The sequence below is a fragment of the Falco punctatus genome (assembly GCF_963210335.1).
Source record: "Falco punctatus genome assembly, chromosome: Z".
Classification (NCBI taxonomy): domain Eukaryota; kingdom Metazoa; phylum Chordata; class Aves; order Falconiformes; family Falconidae; genus Falco; species Falco punctatus.
In genome coordinates, this window is record NC_137586.1 from 64,503,578 (window position 1) to 64,527,325 (window position 23,748).

The 23,748-nt window shown below is 40.6% G+C and overlaps 1 long non-coding RNA gene across 1 annotated transcript in view; it reads left to right on the forward strand.

Moving 5' to 3' along the window:
- Positions 1-23,748, forward strand: part of LOC308056824 — a 103,656-nt gene that overhangs the window by 24,455 nt on the left and 55,453 nt on the right. The window contains exon 1 of the long non-coding RNA XR_013924989.1: positions 1-20,713. This exon is cut by the window's left edge and continues 24,455 nt beyond it. This is a non-coding gene — a long non-coding RNA (uncharacterized lncRNA). The remainder of the gene's footprint in view (positions 20,714-23,748) is intronic.

Consider the following 23,748-nt stretch of genomic DNA (forward strand, 5'->3'; position numbering starts at 1 on the left):
GTTCCCCTCCTCCACAAATTCACTTGCTGTTTGCGGCATTCATGATAATCGGGAGGTGGGGTGGAAATTCAACAGGAAAGGGCATTTCTCTCCCCTGAAGTATACAACGAGTGTCAGTGAAAAACAAACAAATACTGTCACGCTTCCTCAGTCCTATAACACTTTCTCAGGCAAAGCTTAGATGGCTACCACCGTGAGCCTTGCCTCAAGTTCCACTTTTCTGGATTCAAGCCTAACATCTCAAAGTACTCTAAAATACATAACATCTGAACTAAGCCCCTCAGCTGATGCTACAGTATAACCTCATGCTTTACAAATATTTTCATTGTTGTTGTTATAAATTTGACCGTGAAACAAAATTCTGAAATAAAATAATTCTGAAAGTTGTTGCAAAATAAGAAAAGTAATTCTTAGGCACATGCTGTTCCTGGTCTTTTTGCAAAAGTACCTTTTGATTTAAGGAAAATATGGAACAGAACAAATCTCTCAGATCTGAAATTCATATATATCTCCTTTTGGAACAATTGTCAAAAGCAGTTTTGTATTAACCCCTGATCATGAGATGCCTCCATCCGGTAAAGACCAATCTCTGTGTAATTTATAAGTCACCTATTAACCAGTATCTCTCAAGAGCTCAAAACATTTGAAATAGGTTGGTTTTCACTTGCATCTTGTCAAAAAAAGCAGTGACAGTAAGCTCATGTGATCCAACATTGGACAGTACATCAAAATTTGTTTGAGTTTTGAGAGTTCTGAATTACTGAACAACACAGTACTCCTGTAATGAATGTATGGCTGGGTCTAGGTTTGGGGTTCCATCTTCACCCAGAGTCCTTTTCGGCTGTCAGACCATGCAGCTGGATAGTCTCCAACAGCACCTCCGAATCTCTCCAACTGGAGGAGGGCTAGCAAAACTGGGCAAGAGAGACTCTGAATGCTCATGAGGATTAAACAGGTTAAGAGAGAAATCAAAGAGGTTAGCTCGAGTCACTGGGGGAACAGAGCAGTGTGGAGAAGAATGTGACCCAGCTGCCTCCTTCAATCTAAGACCAAAGCCCTAATCTGAACACAACAATGATGTCTCAGTAGGCTTGCTGGGTTAAAGCTTAGGGCTCCGGCCTTGATTACATTTTCAGATGTAGACATGGTCTTGTCAATGTTCTTCTCTGGGGAGGTGTCTGGACTTCTGTGATTGCAGCCAAAGATACATAACCAAGCTAGCTAACCCTAGGTAATTACTGAGATTTCCGGTATTAATGACATAGAAATAAACATTCAGAAAATCATTCACAACACTTTTTCTAGTGATCTTTTTTTTTTTTTTTTTTTTAATACAGAATCTAAATGTAGTTGTGCTTACCAACATAAATCTAGGTGATTTTAAAAATCCAGACAATCCATTTTCTCCATATCAGCTAGGCTGGGTGATTCATTGGAAAGCCCCTTCCCCAAGTATGTATTATACATAGCTGCAAAGAACATGCTGCAAATATGCAAGAAACACCAATGGCAAGTAGAAGACTTACACAAAGCAAGATTATTTAGTATTTGAATGTGGAAAGGCAGCAAAGAAAAAGGCAAAAAGGTCTTTTCAAGGCAATAGTATCTTCTTATTACAGACACAGAGCAAAATTAATTATGTAGCTTCAGCCAGCCTGAATATTTTGGACTTTGAAAGAAAGATACAGCAGCATAAATCATTCCCTGTTTTGTTAGCTGTTTCCTGAATGTCTCCTTTTTAGTCTTCACTACTATGAATGCAAATGTCACAGCTTATTACAGATATTGAATAAGTATAATTAAGAAATAATTTCATCTAGTTCCTCCTTTCTTGGAGAGAGTCACAAAACAGAGACACAGAACAGTGCCCTTGTTGTTGGTTTTAGCATTTTTAATGAATACTTCAGTATCTGTCTGCCCTCAATCTGAAGGCAAAAGCTTTCACTTATTATAGAGGCAGAATAAGTGTAAGTCTCATCTCATTAACTGTCATATTACCAGGCTCTATGCCATACCATTCAAGTCACTGAGCATTCAGAATTGCTTAATTACGTACAGTAAAAACAGCCTGCTGAGACTTTCCCTTTCAGATTAATATGGAGGCATAAGGACAGAGGTCATCTTTATGACTCACTCTTGCTTGCCACTGCATTAATTCAAAATGACAGAGGCCTTTTCTTAGTCACAAAAAATGTAATGAGCATTTGACAAATAAAATATTTACATCTGAGTATAAAAGACACTTGATTTTGCAGACTAACAATCCTTTTTCTTCTCCCCTTCTCTCTGCATTGGTGTTAAAATGCATAGTACATTCCTTATAAATTATACCACCCTATGTTAATTATAGTGTGCTGACACTGCTTGTTGTTACTAAACCTACTACATCCTTTGTGTGCTCAGATTTCAATAGTTATTTGTTCCACTAAATGCGGAAAAGCTATACAAGTTACTGAAACTGGTCATTGCTCACATCTTTCTCTAACCCTTCCTATTTTCTTCTATTTTTAATCCAAACACACATACAAATCCCAGTTGTGTGGTCTGCATTCCAAAAATGCTGCTGTCTGTAGTCAAAATGACTGTCCTTACCAGGAGTCTCTGACACATCTCTGCCAGAAACTCCTTATTCCTCCACCTCCACCTCTCCCACAACACAATTCCTAAAGAATTTAGATATCAAGCACACGCATATAGATATGCCACTCACATTCATGTATAAGTACCCCTACACACAAGATTGTGCTGCTTATCTCTGCTTTCCAATGAAAAAATCAGAATAAGCATTTTGTAAAAAAATAAAAGCTTCCTCTCTCGCTTAATCCTTTTCCAAAGCTACACCCTGCAAGATGCCAATAAGGTTAATCAGCCAGTATGCTACATTCTCAGAAAATAAATTAGATGGATTATCATTCTACATCCAGCCATTTTGCATGTTATGTCTTTCTTCAGAAAGCACAACAACCATTTGTGTAAATGTAGACGTTCTTGAACACAAAGAAAGAAATCCTAATCTCACTTAAATAATCTCTCTTTATCACAAAGTAATATATGCAGCTATGTTTAAAGAAAAAACGTGTCATTGTAAATGAAAGTATGTGTTCCCTAAACATCCCAGAAAAAACTCATTTTTCTCAAGTTTTGGAGAATGTAATCTTATTTCAGTGTATAATAGATTTTCTGTTTTTTCCAACTGTATCACTTGGTTTAACAAATCCCAAAACTTTTCCTCATTTACAGTTTTAGACAAACACAACCATAACACAATCACTGTACTTCAGTATGCATTTATTCTGTATTGTTAGCAAGGGGAGATTTTGAAAGACTTTGTCACTTTGTCAGGGAAGAACCAATACATTGCTATTAGTTGTAATTACTGTTCATTTTAACAGTCTGAATAGAAAAAAATAGCTCAACAGCTTTGCTTTTTCAGACATATCTGCCTTCCAATATTTTTCGAGCATAATCCAGGTCCTCATGGATTTACATGCACTTGGAAACACTGAAAAACATTCTGAAATGATTGAAAGAGTTGATGTTGCTGTGCCACCATGATGCTTTGCCACAAATTATGACAGCCCGGCATCACAACTTCAGAAGGGTATCCACAACCTACCACTGGATAAAGGTCATCTGAGAACTTCCCATCGAGTCCATCACTGTCAAAATAAATTGGGCTTCAGTACACTCTCAGTGATTATTTACATCCCTCTAGAACTACAACCAGCTATTACACAAGCACTGATGCTTTAGTTCATTATCTATGTGCTCATTTGACTTGTCACATGGTGTATTTCCCCTATTGACTTATTACTATCAAAAACGACACAAACTTTAAGGCTTGCATGAGGGTAAAGTGCAAGTGGGTGGTAAAGACCAAAGGAGACAATTTCAGGGAAGTCCAATATAAGCAAGTGACTAATTGAGGCGATTGACAGAAAGGCGTGATAGCTTTCACCTTTAACTTCCTTGCTGAGTTCATTCAGTCATTAAGGGGCCAAAATAATTCCTTCTAAGTAAATGCTTAACTCAGTTATAAAATGAGGAGGAAAAAAAAGAAAAGATTGGCACATGAACTACAAAAAGAAGATTGCTAACGCTTTCCCCTTTTTTAAAGGCTGAAGGGACATTTTTCAACAAGACCTGGCTGAACAGGTAGGAGTCCAGAGACAAGACCCAATACCCTATCAGATAGAAAATGCTGACAATTTCAGTATTTGCCTTCTGGACCCATAAGAGGTGTGCTGGTGCTGCAGAAAATGTTCTTTTGGTTCCTTTCATGCAGTTACCGCTTGTGAGGTAAAGGGTAGAGACAGGAGAGTTTGTGCTTACATCCTCCACCTTTTAAATGTTCTGTACCAGGACGTAACAGGGCCTCTGGTTGTATTTGACCTCAATAGTCTAAAAGTCACAGGTATTCCCAAAGTGCTTCTGGCAAACAATTTCCTGAGCAAAACCAGAGATTACAGACAGAAAGAACACGTGCACAAAGGAGAAGAGTCCCCAAGTCTCTTTAGGCTTAAGAAAGCTAGTCGGGGAAAAAAAATCAAATTACAGGTTTTTAAAACCAAGATCAGAGTAATTAGAGTAAACAAATACATGAGAATTGAACTTTTTACACCTCTGATGCAATTAGAAGTCTTTTTGCTAAAGCACTGGAGTGAATGGCCTTTGAGGTTTACAAAGGGAAACAGACCAGTTGTTGTCTGGTACCTTCCTTTAAAAAATGCTAAACTGTTTGGTCAGGTCACAGAGAACAGCAGAACAGTTGGGGTCTCTTGCCTCAGAGAAAAGCACCTAACCAGTGGAGAAAGTAAACAGTGAGGTTTCAACTGCAGCCCTGGAAGCAACAGCTACATTAGACCAAATACTTAAACTGTCTCATTTCTGGAAAGAAAGTTTGTAATTTGGGGTAAAGTAATTCTTCTTTCCAATAGTTTAAGACAATTAACATATATTTTTCACATGCACATTTTTCATGTTAAAAAAAAAGTTGTGGATGAATCTAAAATCAGCTTTTAATTATACTCAGGCTCACTTCCAAAACAGACCAGTAATAACTGCAGAAGTCTGTATAATTTGATATTTTTTTTTCTCTCTTTCTGTTAACTTTTTCTTTTCCATTACTTTTGTGGTATTTTATTCTTACGTCATCCAAATTGTCAAAAACTGAGATACTGCTTTAAACAACATGCTTTGACCTGGTAAACACCTCAGTACCAACATTTCAAACCTAGCTCACACAAATAAGTTGACGCACAGAAGACATCCAATTCAATTACGCATGTTACAAGAATTAAATAAAATGATCCAATATGTTTAAAATTATAAAATGCAAAATAGACCATACCAATCAATTTACATTTGGTGCAAGACAAACATAATGCCACTCATATCGCAAGAAGATGGAATTAGTATCATCGTACAAATGAATGAAGTAACCTGATTGTTCTTTGAAACAGGTACTTAGAAGATTTCCAGTGGTTGAGAGCATATAGATGACAGTATGAAGACCAAAGGCTGTCACATAAAGTATGGAAGAAAGCAAGATTTAGCTTAACCCAGACGTTTTTGAATAAATGATTGAGAGCAGACAAGGCTACAGTGATCTGAATAGCTGACCCCTCTTTTAATAAGTTTGATAACTAGGAGGCTGCAAAAAAACAGAGGTTACTCACATTCTATGAAAAGGTGGTCTCGGACCGGTGTAACAACAAAACATTCATAAACTAACAAATATATGTATTTTTTTTATTTTGTTTTGTTTGTAAACGTGGTCTATTATGGTGTCTTCTTGACATTGCTATAGCTAGTGGCAACAAAAAGTCGACATGGTCTTTGAATAAACTACCTTTTTTAAGGAAAGCACTAAGAGAGATTTCCTCTGTAGATTATCTTCTTTTTGTTAGAGATATGAGCTAACTCAGTTCTTCTCTCTTAACTAACATCCTATACAGCCAGAAAACTCCTTAAGATTATTTGTACCTCTTGGTACCTAATATATTCCTGTTCAACTTTCCAAATTTCTAATCATTATTTACATAATGCTGTGTATCATTTACATAATGTTGTGTATCATTACACGTCGAAAACTTCATACCTGTTTGTCTTTCTATTAGAAGTATGAAGCCACTTTTGCAAAGCAAGAGGTCTAATGTGTGCATAGAATTTAGACCATGCAAGAATCTACAGTTCCAACCAGATCATTTTATTTCCAAAATGCAAATATAACTATGCGGTTGTACCTATTCACAAGCTTTGTGCACACAACTTCTTACTTAGCACGCAACTAGCATGTTTGGCTTTATAATCATGCTTTGCGAGTGCATTTTGTAAAGCTGGGTCAAAGGTATTGTAAAAGGATTGATAAGGCAGTAGACCCATTAACAGAACAAAAATTAGAACGTAAATAGAGCACATGGCATTATAACTAAGTCATATATGTGATTATAAATTTCATAACTAAGATTTCTTGCCTCTTCTTGAGGGTAAAGGCCTTATGATTAAAAAAAAAAGCTAAGATCTGAAAGGAGCCAACAGCGTCAAGAATTTCCAAGCTATGTGATTTCTGGTGTTCTCAGTAAACTTTAACAATTTATTTTAATGTCTTTTTTGAAATCTGTGTTATTTGGTTTAAAGTTCTGCTTCTTCCACTATACCTAGTTTGAAATTAATTCTCAGAGCAATAGTACTCTAACAGTTAATGAACACCTTTCATATTCTTCATTTCATTTAGAAAAAGGAAATATAAGCCCTATTTACATTCCTGAGTAAAATTTAGGTAGATATTTCAACCAACTTTTGTTTTGCTAAATTTTTGTACCTCCATAAGAAGGTTGAAAATCAAAATTGTTTAGTGGAAATGGCTCGCAGTTCAGCAATAACTGTGAAGTACCCAAAGAATGAGGAGCAGAGCTATGAAGTAGTGTGGAAAGTGGGATACAGATGATAACGATTTGCAGCTTTCAAGTTCTTGGACGGTGTGAAATTTTAGGTTTCTGAGGTATTCATGCTACAGTGACAGCTAAATGAATATACAAGTTCTACCAGTATTGTTTTCCTGCTTTAATTGATTGGTAAAGTACTGGTATAAATGTATGTCTCTTGCAGCATATTTAAGGATTCAGATTTACTCTTTGCAGAATTTCATCTCAAGACCTTGCAAAAGATGATCAATAACTTACTCTGCAAGCCACTTGTAGTTTAATGATGTATATTTAAAGCATAGCTTCTGCAAGTCCTTATCAAACACAGGTGTTTCACATGTATTGACTGCATCATTTACAGAACTCTGGTTTTCAAACACTAGAAGCCAGTTATACTATGCTTTGTGATAGGCAGTTTAAGCCTGCTGGGGGATATCACAAATAATAATAGCAGACAATTGTATTTTAAGAAAGAATGCTTGAAGACGACTCATTAGTTGGAATAATTTGGGTGCACTTTATGTATTGTTTCTCAATAACAATAATAATTTTTAAAAGTAGCAAAAAGACAGGGGAAGATGACAGCCAAAACCAACTTATGTCTTGAAAATCTCACACAAGTGAATACTTCCTAGAAAAAAAGTAAATTGTTTTAGTTGAGGTAGAATTGATTTAATATTTATAACTGTTAATTTTCTCTAGAAGTACTCCTTCATAGGCATAACCAACTAGTTCATCAGTTTGGTCAGCATGCATCACTCAGCTGAGAACTGCATGGTCAGAACCACATGCATGTATGTGGCCAGCTCAAATTAGAGCTAAATTCCACCACACCGTATCTTCATCAGCTGCTAGTGCCATCTTTAGTCAGATTTCCTCAGCAAATGTGTTAAACTGCATAGAGTTTAAAATGTATTTGGTACAGTTTTGACTCACTTTCAGGTAACAAACAGCTGTGACAGCTTAGATACTAACACGCTCATACCATGTCCACTACTGCCTTTTTGCTAGAGGGTCTTGCTCTGTTTCCATTCTGGGTGTGTTAAATACCGTCACACTTTGGTCACTCCAGCACAAAACCCAGCACATCAGCACAAACTCTTCCTCATCAGGAGTTTAAGTATGGGTCCCTTTTCCCAGCTGCCATGGGTCATGTCTAACAAAAAGACATTTTTTTAAGGATTAAACAACTGCTACTTGATTTGCTGGAGTTTCCCAGCTTTCTATCTCTTGGGTAACAAGCCTTAACACTTCCTCTTCCCACCTCCTCTTCCCCACCCACTCCCACCATGGTAGCCGTGGTTAAGCCATTTAAAACATTTCAGGTCCTTTGGAATGGGCTGCTTCAGCATGGAAAAAGCTGCACGCTCCTTAACTAGCCAAGAGCACTGTACATGACTTTGTTACTGTTGCATTGCCAGTTCCACTTATTGCACTAACCTGCAAAATCTTCATGTTTCAGTCTGGATTCCCACATAGTTTGCATCTGGGGCAATGACCAGTTGTTCTCTAGCACTCTGTCATATGATGGATGTAGAGTCTTTACAGGTGTCTCATCTTGACCCATCAGAGATGATATCCAGCTTTCACAGTTCCCTAACACCTGCAGCAATTATCACAACAAATGCAGCATTTTCAGCTAGGATCAAACCAGTCTCAAATGTTGTTTAGTTTATGTAATTTCATTACTATGGGCTCACAAAGTACTTTATTCTTACTCACCTCTTTACCTGGAAATATTGGTAAAATTAACACTAATATACCCATACTTCAATGTTATTTTATATTCCAGTCAACAATGAAAGTTTCCTGAAATCATTAGGGGTTTTAGGGGTAGAAGATAATATAAAACTTCCAAACATTTCTCTGTACTTCTTTACTGGTTTAGTAGGAACCGAGTTACATAGCAGTTTAGAAGCAGTGCACCCAACACACTTCAATGAAGCCACCTTTCTTTCTTTTCAACAGTAATTATATTCCTTTCCAACTTTTCTGCATACCAAGGTCCACTCTCAATCACCCTATAAACTGGTTCACTTTTCTCAAATGACCAGACTTTTAAAAAAACTTTTAAAACGTTATTTTGTGAAAAAGCTTTTCCACATTCTGAATCAACCCAAGCTGCAGTTACCTCTTCAGTTTCACTACATTTCCAAAGTAATACTCTTCTACAGGATCTTCATCTCTTTTACCAGCTTTAGTTAACTTGCAGAGTTAACTAAAAAAAAATATATTAACATCTTAACATATTATAGAGTCAAAATGCTCCTATTTACCCCTTGTGTATTACATAAATGATCACACTGCATTCACATATCCATGTCCCTATCTGCTTTGGCACGTGGATCCCAATGCTAGAAAGATCACAAAATAGTTAAGGGTACTAAAGCCTGAAAGCCTTTCCACAAAAATGGATGAGCTGTTTAGCTCTAAAAACACTTGCCCAGAAACCAAGCCTGAAAAACAAAAGTTAGCCATGATGGCTATTTTTTTCCAAAAGTATTTTAGCACCTGAAAGCGCAGTTACTAGAAGTACTGAACAATGTTATCTGTAAGCATAGTAATTTTTATGAGAGGAAACTCACGAAATAATGACCACTCATTCTGGTAAAGGAAACTTCAGATAAGCAGTAGATTACACTGTGTGGGATACAAATCTAAGAGGAAAATATGACACAGATTTAGCAGGTAGTTACTTAATTTAAAAGTACATTGCAGGTAAAAGCGAGCTATGGTAGAGGATACGAAAGAGAAGAAAAGGATAGTAAGAGATTAAATCAGTTATCTATGAGGTTTTCAATAATGACTAGCACAAAAAAGATATCACAGTATTTAAACTTGCCACCTTACTGAACTCATGATTTCAGTGCCAGAAAATAGGCAAATCAGAGACTACAGATACAGCTGTCCTGAGCTCACACTCAAGAATACAATTTCAAATTTTAAGGATTCCAGTAGATTGGTGGTGTGGCAAAGAAGAAAAATAAGGCTCAGTTCAATAAAGACAGGAATAAAATTCTGCCTTTACTTTGGGATAGTCATAAAGCAGACATATCACATTGGCCAGGCAGTAAGTCTCTGGGGATAAGCACAGACCACAAACGGAAGGAGAGGCATTGGCACTGTGTGCTGGGATGCAGCACACACAGAGATATATCCCTCTGTCTTGCATAGCACCCTAGGAGTTCCTTCTGACCTGTAAGATGTGCTCCACTGAACACAGCATGGAAGTGACCAGACAGAAAATGACGACACTAAGCTGGGATGCGTGTTGACCTGCCTGAGGGCAGGAGGCTCTACAGAGGGACCTGGGCAGGCTGGAGCGATGGGCCCAGGCCAGTGGTGTGAGGTTCAGCAGGGCTCAGTGCCGGGTCCTGCCCTTGGGTCACACCAGCCCCACGCAGCGCTACAGGCTGGGGCAGAGCGGCTGGAAAGGGCCTGGTGGGAAAGGGCCTGGGGGTGCTGGGTGACGGCCGGCTGGGCAGGAGCCAGCAGTGTGCCCAGGGGGCCCAGGCGGCCAGCAGCACCCTGGCCTGTGTCCCCAGCAGGGTGGCCAGCAGGACCAGGGCAGTGACCGTCCCCCTGCACTGGGCACTGCTGAGGCCGCCCCTCGAACCCTGTGTTCAGGTCTGGGCCCCTCTCTGCAAGGGGGACATTGAGGGGCTGCAGCGTGTCCAGAGACGGGCAGCGGGGCTGGGGAAGGGGCTGGGACACAAGTCTGATGAGGAGCAGATGAGGGAACTGGGGTTGTTTAGTCTGGAGAAAAGGATGTCAAGGGGAGACCTTATTGCTCTCTGTAACTCCCCGAAAGGTGGCTGTAGGCAGGTGAAGGTTGGTCTCGTCTCCCAGTTAACAAGTGACAGGACAAGAGGAAACAGCCGCAAGTTGCACCAGGAGGAGTGCGGGGTGGGGGTGGGGGGTGTTAGATTGGCTGTTGGGAAAAATGTCTTCATTGAAAGGGTTGTCAAGCATTGGAACAGGCTTCCCAGGGAAGGGGTTGAGTCACCATCCCTGGAGGTACTGAAAAGACATGTAGATGTAGTTCTTAGGGACACACTTTACCGGTGGGTGGACTTGCTAGTGTTAGGTCTATGGTTGGACTTGATTATCTTAATGGTCTTTTCCAACCTAAATGATTCTACGATTCTAAAATGTTAGCAAGAACCGATTCTAAAATGTAAGCAAGAACAAAAAAAATGGGGATGAGTCTTGTGGTAGAACAGCTGTGATGTATCTCTTCTGTAAAATGCAACTGCAAAGAAAGGAAAGAACTATTCCATATTTGCCAAGTTTGAGACCAAGTATAGGGTTAAACTGTAGTAGGGAAGAATAGGTTAGGTATGAAAAGAACTTCCCCAATGGAAAGGACAAAGAAAGACTGGAATAGATGGAGAAGGTTGCTAACTTTCTGCTGTTGGAAATGTGTAAAACAGGTAAAGAAAACACTCTTAGGTGTGATGGACACTTTGTTCAGCTTCGGGAGAACCGGATGGTTTACATAGTCTCTCTAATCCCCCTCAAGCTCTATTTTTTTATGATTTCTCTCTACTTTACAACAGCTAGTTTCAGTGAGGCCGCTGAGCTGAACATTGGAATCAATGTTTTGGCATCTTAAATATTGTTACATGAAAGTTTATGTAGCAATTCTCAATCAAGTTTCATGCTTTCTACTTCTCTACATCAAGTAAAGCATATTAGGCTTGTTTATCATCATTTTACAAAATACTAATGATATCCTCTTTTGTCATATGACACTTAAATAACCACAATACCTGTTAGTAAGAAGCAGCTCAGAAATGTCTATAACATATGCCTTTACCAGAAGCTAATCTTCTCTGCTTAAAATTCAACCTGGAAAAGTTCTCACATAATTTTTAAGATCTCTAAAAGAGCCCTTTAAAAATGCTCACAAGAACAAACCAGATAAGAAAAGCACACCTTGGAATCAGTGCACTACAACCGACGCAATCCAATTTCACCCTGATCGTTGCTTCATCCATTACCTTACAGCACTGTTTGGCAAGAAGCTGGCTTGTTAACGTTGCAATGTATTTCTAGACTCAAAGTGAAATTTGTCATATTTCTTTTGCTTCCATTTGAAAAGTGTCAAGTGTAAATTAAGAGACAATAAAACACCTAGGAAAGACAATTAAGCTCATCCTGTGTCAAAAACAGAATTAAGCCCCTTTTTGATTCAGCATTCATTGAGTCAGCATTCATATGTTTTACAGTGTACCTCAGCACACGATTATATGATTACTGAACCACCAAAATGCACTCATAGACACATGCTGTCATGGAACAATGTGGTTTTTTCCACATCACCATTCACAAATGCCTTATCATGTAACTTGCTTGAACATGTTTATTCACAATTCCTGATAAAGCAGTCTCATTTTCCTGTGCAATAAGCTGATTTAAGATACACCATGAATACAAACACAAGCTGAAGCGCTTGCACTGTAAGGAGGTACAGTGTTATAAACAGATTAGGAACATTAATAAAGGTAAGTAAATCAGTCTGTCCTCTCCCATCAAGAAGCCTTATTAAAATAAATGTGGTTATTCATGTAACAAAAATGTTGTGGGTGTATTAGGCTGAGAAAGTAATCCAAGACATTGAGTTCATTGGAAGAAAGCAAGAATACTCCTCCTCTCCACAGCTGTTCACCATATACAGCCATCTCTGGTTATTAATATTAGTATTAAATATATTCCTGTCTAATTGGGTTCAGTCGTGTTTCCAGTTTCTGAATCTATTCTTTTCTCCTATGTTAAACAAATCTAATGATTTCTATCCATAGTAAATGTGGAGCAGATGAGCAAATGGATGATAAAAATTCCTATTATTCCTTTGTGCTCATCTCTTGCACTTAAGATTCTTGTCATGCCCTGGGCATTCTAGCTATCTGATACTGTTCCTTTATTTCCAATTCCAGGGCTTTCTTTGCTGAACATTTCTCTGTCCAGAGCATTTGGTGCACTGCCTAGTACCAAGCAAAATCTGCTTGCAATGTAAGAACATGTGGAGAAATTATGTGTTTTTGTCACACCCTATTAAACGGTATTCAAAACACAATGCCCCAGAAACTAAATTGATTGTAGGTTTTATAACCCTTTTCAGGCTAATGGAAACAATTTAGTACCATGAACAAAAACATAGCTAGTGCAGCTGTGGGAATCTTAAATTGCTCGGCTCAGCAGTTCTGTTCCAGCTTAAGTAGCATAAAGTAGTTAAAGTTCAGTTAGATTCCATGCTTCTGGATCTTTGACAGATCATTTCAGATTAATGTCTTCAAAGTTTTCAACATTTCTTGTAAAAGACATTCTGAGGAATTCCTTGTTTGTGCTTTTAACTTGGGGGGCAGTGGGAGGGAGCTGTAAGAACTTGGAAAAGAGGGGAAGTGAGGGCAGGAACAACATGCGGAAGTTTTCAATCTTTTTGTAGTGTCTTGAACCATCTAGCTCTTCAGTTTGGTTTTATTGTTAATATAGCAAGTGGAAAAAAAAAACCAAACCAAACAATAGAAAGACTAATGGTTTTCTTATAACTTAAATGATTTAGCTAAGAGCACAAAAGCTGGACTTGCAGAGCTAAGATAGAAAGCCAGCCCTTAAGTCCACCCTAGGAATGTATTGCAGCTCCTTAAGGATCTATCTTTTAAGGACCTGTCCTTAAGGACAGAAATTTTCTCCTGTGCTCATTCACATTTCTATATTTAAAACTGAATGCTATGATTAAAAGCTTAGCAGGCAAGAGGGAAACTTGGCTGTTGGAGAATCCTGCACTACACTTTACAAAACAAATCCTACACCTAGCCACTTATGAGAAGAAATCATTCACATGGGTATTACCTGCACTGTACTACCAGAAAAACATCTGTGAATATTATTTGACAAATTGATCACTAAATGAGCCATTAGCTTGCAGTGGTTTTGGATTGCCTTAGGAAAGAAGCATGCTATATAGCACAAAGTCTTACAGATGCAAAATGCTGATTGGCAAAAAAAATGTTCCAGAAGAAAAGTAGTAATAAAGCAAGCCAAGCATGAAAATGTACCCTTTCTAAAAAGTAAGCCGTTTATGAGAAGGAGTAGTAAAACTGCTTAATTCTTCTGTGCCTCTAGGGAGAAATCTAAGCCTTTTGAGAAGTGATTGAGAGAAAAATGAAGCCAATGGTGTGTTTGTCAGTGAGAGAATGCTGTGGAAACAAAGTTAGTAATTTTACTATTCATGCTTGCCAAGAGCTGACAGGTGTGTGGTTTCTTATTGTTCTGAAAGGCAGCCAGAAACCACAGTTTAATATGCATCTATGTCTTCATCGTAGGGGAGAAAACAGCTGTCTCTCTGGCGCATGATACAACATGATAGAAATATTGAGACATGCTCTTCTTTACAGTATGTTACCCTCATTTGCATGGCTCCATTTGATCTTCTAACAAAACACATAGCTGGAAAGAAAAAGAAACGCTGCAGCCTGGATCACATCAGACGTGATGTGGCAACCTTTGCTTTCACTAATAGTTATTTTTTCACAGCGCCTAATCACCTCAACAAGAATTTTTCTCATGAACAAGGGTTGAAAGATTAGAGCCATTATTTTTGGCACAGCAGATCCAAAGACTTTCAAAAAGTCCATTAAACTTGTAAGTACACAAAAGCAGGGGAATACCAAGTTATATCAGATAAGCGTACAGTAATAATTCCCAACCATTCTTAAAGAATGGCTCCCATAAATCTTCGAGTTTTCAAACTGCTGAGAGATGTCTGTGATTAATAAAACCTTTGAATGCAGAAGGTTTCCTCACATAAGAATGATGTGTGTTTTCCTGTAATATCTTTTAAATCCTAATTCCCTCAGGAAGGTAAAAAGTACATATTACACACATTGACACACACACACAGGGACACACACTGTACCACATGCAATAAGTTGTAAGAAATGTTAGGCTCTGTGTATTAAATTTCCTTTATGTGAGAAGTATACTACAGTGTTAAAAGCTCCTGATAACTGGCTGGCATATTGTCAACTGGATATGCATAAAATGTCTGCACTGTGTCCAGGCTTGTATGGTTTGGTAATTTGACAAATGTAATTTAAGCAGTAAGACTTGCAAGTTTTATATTTACCAGAGTTTGAGAGAGGGATTAGTACACTCATTGAAATAATAAAATTTTGGAAATTACAAAACTCTGACAAAAATACTAATGTTCACAAAAATACTAGGCTTGACCTGGAAGTTTCAAAAAATTGTCCTTATAACAGAAAAGTCCTCTAGGCTTACGTTATGTACAGTTACTTACACTTAATATGTCAACCTGTTAAAAGTATCAAACAAAATAAGACTCAATTATTAGAAAAACTAGGTGCCTAAGAGGCACAAAATAATTTTTAGACTAGGAGACAGAGGTGCAATTTTTTTCCACTTCATTGTCAGCAGCTTTTGATACATAGGGAAGGAAGTGATTTTGTGATTAGAAACTATATTTTTACACTAAATTTTAATCAAGCAGGAAACAAAAACTTGGTAATTTATTCTGTTGGATAAGGAAGAACATCACTGAATTAAGACTTAAAGGAAGTCACATGATGAAAATTCTTCTATTCAGTCCTCTCCAGTAGTGATTCATGACGGTTTTGATAGTCTCAGGTAAACCCCACCCTGCAAGTGCCTGTCCAGGCTAAGTAGATACCAGCATGTGAGATCATTCCTTTATACTGCACCTAGAGACCACATAAGCTGCAACGAAAGCATCTCAACAAACAGACCAAGGACAGACTCAGAATTCTTTTCTCATGCTGAGGTTTCTTCTCACAAAGAGCCATTCCAATCCACTTTAGATTTTCTGGGTTTGGGACTAAGATCAACCATTATATTCAATAACAAGTTGGAAGAAAAATTACATTTCCAGACACATATATAAAAGAAATCAAAAACAAAAATAAAAGGTTAGCATTAAGTGCCTCAAAAAAGTTGTGTAAAACTTGCACTTCCCAGTTATTTTTCAAAATTAAATTAGCTCATGAAGGAAAAGAGAAAATGGGAGAAAATACTTGTTCCACAGGTTTCATTCTTGTGCTGCTCAGCACCTGTCAGCACAACAATTCCAGCACAGTTGACATGAATGTGTGCCTGGCATGGTTGACGTCAGCTGTGTGCTGGTGTGGTTTTGCAGTGCAGACAAGTCACGACCTAAAGCTGTAACATGATGTCTGACATCTTTCTATAATTGTACTTCTAGTCTGGAAAGCAAACACAAGACATTAAAGCACACAGATGCTCCTGACTTGGCCAAACAAGTCAGCTGAAGCTATAGTGTCTGATCCTGAATTCATCACATGCAGCAGAGTTATCAGTCCCTTGTAGTATCACCAGATACCTGCCGGTGCTCCTTCATTTTTAGCAAAAAAAGAGACTGGTTGTATTTTGAAACTGCTTACAATTATGTTTAAGAATGTGGAATAAATGAGAATCTCTGTTCAAATGCACAGATAAATGAAAACAGCCAAAGGACTGTTACTCATATTGCTCAATTTTTCTTAACCCTAAAATTACTGTTTGGTAGCCTTAACTAAGAGCACAAAAGGCGCTGAACAGACAACTATCTAGAGTAAGTATGTTAAAAATTAGTCATAAATCATCAGATTTTTGGTGTAGAGAGAGGTTAAACAGAGTCTTTAAAACACTGCATCTCCCACAGAGAACTTCCAGAGTCAAAGTTTATGCCAAGGCACATAATGTAGGAGAGGTATTGCAGCTACAGAGCTCCTCAAGGCACACTGAAAGTTCATCCAGGCCTGGTTTATCCCACCATATTCAATAAGGACATTTGCCAGAATTGGCAAGTCTTATCCTGGTGTCCCTACTACAGATCTCTTCCCACCTAAAAAGTCCTTAAGTGTCCTAGCTCAAATCTCAACTTGCATCTTGCAAGCAAATCCCCACTTCACAAAATAATGCCCAAAAAATGTCTCACTTTCAATCAGAATCTTACACACAATCACTTCCTAATATGATACCTGAAGTGCTGTGTCCACATGCACAAGAACATGTGAACACATACACACAAACTCCTCCTCAAAACATGAAAAAACACATTCTACCCATATGAGCCACCGAAGGTTAGTTTCTTATTTTTTACTGCAGTCTTGGCAAACAAAACATCAGAAAGCATGAGGAATATATGGTTTCAGTGCCAATCTCTAATCCAAAACCAGCTTTAAGGATTAAAACATTATTTTTTTTAATAATTTTGAGCACAGTTAAGCCACTTGTGTACTGTGTGTTCTGCCACAAAGGAACAGAAATGGCTGACATACTAACATTTCAAAACTTGGCTTGCAAACTGAAAAGAATGGCTCAATAAGAATGCATAACCCCAGAGAATAAGCATGCAATTCTGCAACTGAGGGACATCAAGGACAACAGAAGTAAGGCACATTTTGTCACACAGGTGCAAGCAGGAAAAGAAACTGCATTTTTATTTTTTTTTTGTCCATAAATCTCAATTATAAATTAGGCAGTTTGGTTGAGGTACTAAGTATCATAGAATCTAAGAATCATAGGGTTTATATAACTAAGAATCATAGAATATCCTGAATTGGAAGAGACCCACAAGGATCATTGAATCCAACTCCTGAATCCACACAGGGCAACCAAAAAGTTAAACCATATATCTCAGATCATTGTTCAACTGCTTCTTGAACACCAACATGCTTGAGGACATGACCATTTCTCTAGGGAGCTTGTTCCAGTGCTTGAGCACCCTCTCAGTGAAGACCTTTTTCCTAATATCCGATCTGAACTTTCCATGATTCAGCTTTAAGCCATGCCCTTGAGAGCTATCATTGGACACCAGAGAGAAGACATCAGCACCTCCCTTTCCCCCTCATGAGAAAGTTCTAGACAGCAATGAGGTCATTTATCAGTCTCCTCCAAGCTGAACAAACCTGGTCTCCTCAGCTGCTCCTTGTAAGTCATGCCCTTTAGTCCTTTCGCCATCTTTGTTGTCTTTCTTTGGACACATTGTAGCATTTTTATAACCTTCTTATATTGTGGAGACCAAAACTGCACTCAACATACTCAAGGTGACACCTCACCAATATTGAATCACTTTTGATCGGTTAGCTATTCTGTGCTTAATGCACCACAGGATACAGATGGCCCTTTCAGCCTGCAGGGCACATTGTTGACTCACATTGAGACAATCATCAACCAAAACCCCAAGATCACTTTCTGCTAGGCTGCAGCTTCTTGTCCCCCAGTCTATATGTACATGCAGGATCAGACCATCCTAGGTGCAGAATCTGGCATTTGTCCTTCTTACATTTCTCACAGTTGGTGATTGCCTAGCATTCTTATATGTCAAAGTCTTTCTGTAAGGCCTCCCTATCCTCAAGGGAATTAATGGTATCTCCTAGCTTAGTGTTGTTGGCAAACTTAGTTCGTGTGCACTCAAGTTCTGTGTCCACATCATTAATAAAAACATTGATGAGAATCAGATTTAAAATGGAGCCCAGGGGAACACAAATAGTAACTGGTCACCTGCTAGATGTTACCACACTTACTACAGCCCCATCCTTCAGCCAGCTGTTCACTCACTATATTATGTACACGCCCACCTGTGTGCTGGACATTTTTCCAGGATATTGTGAGAGACCACATCAAAAGCTTTGCCAAAATAAAACAAAACAAAAAAAATAACAAACCCACAAACTGCCCAACAAACCACATCTATTACCTTCTCTTTCTCCACTAGGAAGGGAACCTTGTCATAAAATGATATTAAGTTAGTAAGGCATGTCTTTCCCTTCATGAACCTATGCTGGCTTTGACTGATGACTGCATTGTCTTTCAAGTGTTTTCCAGTAACTCCCAGAATAACCTTCTCCATAATTTCACCAGGCACTGGAGTGACACCGACAGGCCCATAATTACCAGGGTCTTCTTTCTGGTCATTCTTGAAAAGTGGAATCACATTTGCTAGCTTCCAGTCAATGAGGACCTCTCCAGATTCCCAAAACCATTCATAACTGAGAGAGGTCTTACAACAACATCGGCCAACTCTGTCAGTACCCAGGGACGAATCCCATTGGGCCCCACTGACTTACATACATTCAGTTGCAGCAGCAAATACTGTACAGATTCAAAGGCAACTGGAGGTCCATCACTGCCCTGGTCATGGTCCTCCAGCCCAGGGCTCCAGGGGTCCCAGGGCCCATCACTGGTGCTACAGACAGAGGCAAAGGTGGCATGAAATATCTCTGCTTTATCTTCATCCCTATTTGTGAGGTGACAACCAACCTCATCAATTAATGGATCAAAACTTTCTTTAGTCCTCCTGTTGCTGTTGACATACTTTAAAACCTTTTTTTTATCCACCGCAGTACTGGCCTGCTTTAAGTCCAATTGCACTTTGGCTGATCAAATTATCCCCGTACAGTGGCAAACAGCACATCTGTAGTCCTCCTGTGCAGCAGCCTGACCCTGCCTTCTAATTCCATACACTTTCTTCTTCCACCTAAGTATGCAGAAGGACACCCCTGTTCAGCCAGCCCAGCCTTCTGCCCCACCTGCTTGACTTCTGAAGTACTGGAATTGCCTGTACCTATGCTCTTTTCAAAAGTGGCTCTTAAAAAGTGACCCGCATTTACAGACACAAATACCCTTGAACTCAGATTCCCAGGGGACCTTACTAACTAGTTCCTTGAGCAGCCTAAAGCCTGCTCTTCCACAATCCAAGGCAGCCTATCTGCTGACAGCTTTTGTCACATTGCTAAAGATTTTAAACTCAACTATTTCATAATCACTGTGGCCAAGACAGCCACCCACCAGTCATCTTGGTGCATGGACTTGCCCATGAGACCATCTTTATTCACAACAGATCTCAGAAGGCACCTTTCAGCTCCTACGGCACCTCTATCAGAAAGTAATATCCAATGTGCTTCAGGACCTTGACAGGCTTTTGGAGTGGACCCATGCAAACCTCATAAACTTTAACAAGCTCAACAACCTGCACCCGGGTAGGGGTGATCCCCAGTCATTCCTCAGTACAGACTGGGGGATCAAGGGAGCGGAAACAGAGGATGCAAAAGACCTGGGGACACTGGTGGACAAAGGATTGGACATAAGCCGGCAACATGTGCCTGCAGCCCAGAAAACCAACTGTATCCTGGGCTGCATAAAAAGCAGCGTGGCCAGCAGGTCAAGGGAGCTCTCTACCGTGCTCTCATGAGACCCTACCTGGAGTACTGCATCCAGCTCTGGGGTCTCCACTACAACAAACACTCGGACCTGTTGGAGTGGGTCCAGAGGAGGGACACAGTATCAGAGGGCTGGAACACCTCTGCTAAGAAGAAAGGCTGAGAAAGTTGGGGCTATTCAGCAGAGACGAGCAGGCTTTGGGGAGACCTTGCTGCAGCCTTTCAATACTTGAGAAGGGCTTACAAGAAAGCTGGGGACAGACTTTTTACCAAGGCCTGTAGTGACAGAACGAGGGACAACAGTTTTAGCCTGAAAGAGGGCAGACTTAGGATGGAGGTAAGGAAAAAAGGAGGCTGAAAGGAGACCTTATCACTCTCTACAACGACCTGACAGGAGGCTGTGGAGAGGTGGCTGTTGGTCTCTTCCCCCAAGTAACAAGTGACTGGACTCGAGGCAGTAGCCTCAAGTTGCCCCAGGGAAAGTTTAGATGGGCTATTAGGAAAAATTTCTTTGCTGTAAAGGTTGTTGTCAAGCATTGGAACAGGCTGCTGAGGGAAGTGGTTGAGTCACCATCTCTGGAGGTATTTGAAAGATGTGTAGATGTGGCAAACAGGGACATGGTTTAGTGGTGGCCTTGGTAATTCTAGGTTAATGGCTGGACTTGATGAGCTTAAAGGTCTTTTCCAACCTGAACGATTCTATGATTCCATGACATTTTTGGATGTGAGGGTGGTGAGACCCTGGAGCAGGTTACCCAGGGAAATTGTGGATGTCCCATCCCTGGAAGTGTTCAAAGTCAGGTTGGATGGGGCTCTAGGCAACCTGACCTATTGAAAGATTTCCATGCCTATGTTCAGAGTGGGGACTTAGGCTAGATGTTCTTTAGAAGTCCTTTCCAACCCAAAACATTCTCTGATTCTATGAATTTCCTAGACCTCTTCAGAGCTGCTGTATGACAGTCCCAATTAACATCTGGGAATTTATCACCCATTTAGTGATGGACTTGCAGTCCTGGGTTAACAGTTGGACTTGATGATCTCAAAGGCTTTTTCCAACCTAAATGATTCTATATGATTTCCAACCTATGATTCTATAAGGACAAGGGCAACTGATTTAGAGGGGAGGGTTAATTTCTTATAGACTAATACATCAGTGTCATCATCCTGGCTGGGTGATCTATAGTAGACTTCCACAACAACATCTGCTTTATTAGCTTTTCCCCTCATCCTTGCCCAGAGGCTCTCAAGCATGTCACCCCCAACTGCAAGTTATTGTGCAGTCCATTCCCTCATTTACACACAGTGCTACCCCTCCACCTCACCTGCCCTGCCTGTCTCTCCTGAACAGCCTGTAACCATCCATCACAGCACTCCAGTCCCAGGACTCATCCCACCAAGCCTCGCTCAGGACAGCATTGTAGTAGCTCTGGGATCGAACCAAAGCTTCCAGTTCCTCTTGTTTATTCCTTATACTGCCAGCATTACTGCACAAACATTTGAAATGTACTCCACTGTATTTGGTACACTGTGGAGCAGAGCAAAAGCCCTCAGCACCACACAGTAACTCAGTCCTTGTCATGCTGTCCCAGAGCTACTAATGGCTTACTTATGGCTAACTGGAGGCTTCCTGACTAACTAGGGAGGTCCCAGCAGACTGGAGGTTAGCCAACATGACACACATCTACAAGAAGAACCAAAAAAAGGATCCGGGGAACTACACAACTGTCAGCCTGACCTCAGTGCCAGGGAAGGTTATGGAACACATCACCCCAAGCACCATCACATGGCACATATGGGACAACCAGGGAATCAGGCCCAGCAAGCATGGGCTTATGAAAGGCTGGTCCTGCTTAACTAAACTGAACTCCTTCTGTGACAAGGTGACCTGCTTGGTGGATGAAGGAAAGGCTGTGGATGTTGTCTACCTGGACTTCAGTTAAGCTTTTGACACCATTTCCCACTGTATTCTCCTGGAGAAGCTGGCTGCCCAGGGCTTGGATGGGTGTACTGTTCAGGGGGAGAACAACTGGCCAGATGGCCAAGCCCAAGGAATGGTGATAGACAACAGAGTTCCATCAAGCTGGCAGCTGGTCACAAGGGGTGTTCCCCAGGAATCAGTGTTGGGGCCAGTTCTGTTTAATGTCTTTATCAACAATCTGCACAAGAGGATTGAGTGCACCCTCAGTGAGTTTGCAGATGACACCAAGTTGCAGGGGAGTGTTGATCTGCCTGAGGGCAGGAGGCTCTGCAGAGGGACCTGGGAAGTCTGGACCGATGGGCCCAGGACAGTTGTATGAGGTTCAACAAGGAGAAGTGCCGGGTTCTGCACTTGGGTCACAACAACCCCACGCAATACACTACAGGCTTAGGGAAGAGTGGCTGGAAAGCTGCCCAGCAGAAAAGGACCTGGGGGTGTCAGTCAACAGCTGGTTGAACATGAGCCAGCAGTGCGCCCAGGTGGCCAAGAAGGCCAACAGCATCCTGGCCTGTATCTGAAACACTGTGGCCAACGGGACTAGGGAAGTGACCTTCCCCCTGTACTCAGCATTGGTAAGATTGCACACTGAATCCCGTGTTCAGTTTTGGGCCCCTCACTTCAGGAGGGATGTAGAGGTGCTGGAGTGTGTCCAGAGATGGGCAAAGGAGGTAGTGAAGGGTCTGGAGCACAAGTCTTCTGAGGAGCAGCTGAGGGAACTGGCGTATTTTAGCCTGGAGAGCAGGAGACTCAGGGAGATCTTACTGTACTCTACAGCTCCCTGTCAGGAGGCTGTAGGCAGGTGGGGGTCGGTCTCTTCTCCCAGATAACAAATGACAGGACAAGAGGAAACAGCCTCAAGTTGTGCCAGGGGGCATTTAGATTGGATATTGGGAAAAATGTTCTTACCAAAAGGGCAGTCAAGCATTGGAACAGGCTGCCCAAGGAGGTGGTGGAATCACCATCCTTGGAGATGTTTAAAGAATGCATAGATGCAGTGCTTAGGGACATGGTTTAGTGCTGGACTCGGCAGTCCCGGGTTAACAGTTGTATTCAATGATCTTAAAGGTCTTTTCCGAACTGAACGATTCAATCATTTTAATCCTGTCCTGCCTTGTACCTCTGCAGAGCAGAGGCACATTCGTAAGCAATAGCCACGGCCTGGGTTTCTGCAGGAGAGATGAGCCAGTGCCTCTGGTACATGGAGGACTGCTACACTTCAATGCAATGCTTCAAGCAACAGACCACAACACACATCACTGTATTGAAGTTTCATGCTGTGGACCCATCTGAGACCTTGGTCCTTGGAAAGAAAAGCTGGCCTGAGAAGGCAGGCCAGCCCCTTTGCCAACTGCTACCTTGCATAAAGTTGCAATGAAGGTGTCGGGCTCATTTTTGTTGCAGCCCTCTCCTTGTTCCTATTGAGCAAATACCACCCTTAGTGCTCCAAGATGGAGAAATGAGGAGGAGGTTTCCTTCCTTCCCTGTTCCCCTGCAAGCTATGAGGGCAGAGTAGGGAGTATGGAGCAGAAAGTACATGATATAAAGCCCACCCCCCTGATGCACCATGCAGGTGTTTAAGCAGACCTGGATGGGAAGAAATTTGAGCATCAGGTCCCCAGGGTTTTTTTGCTTTCCTCTC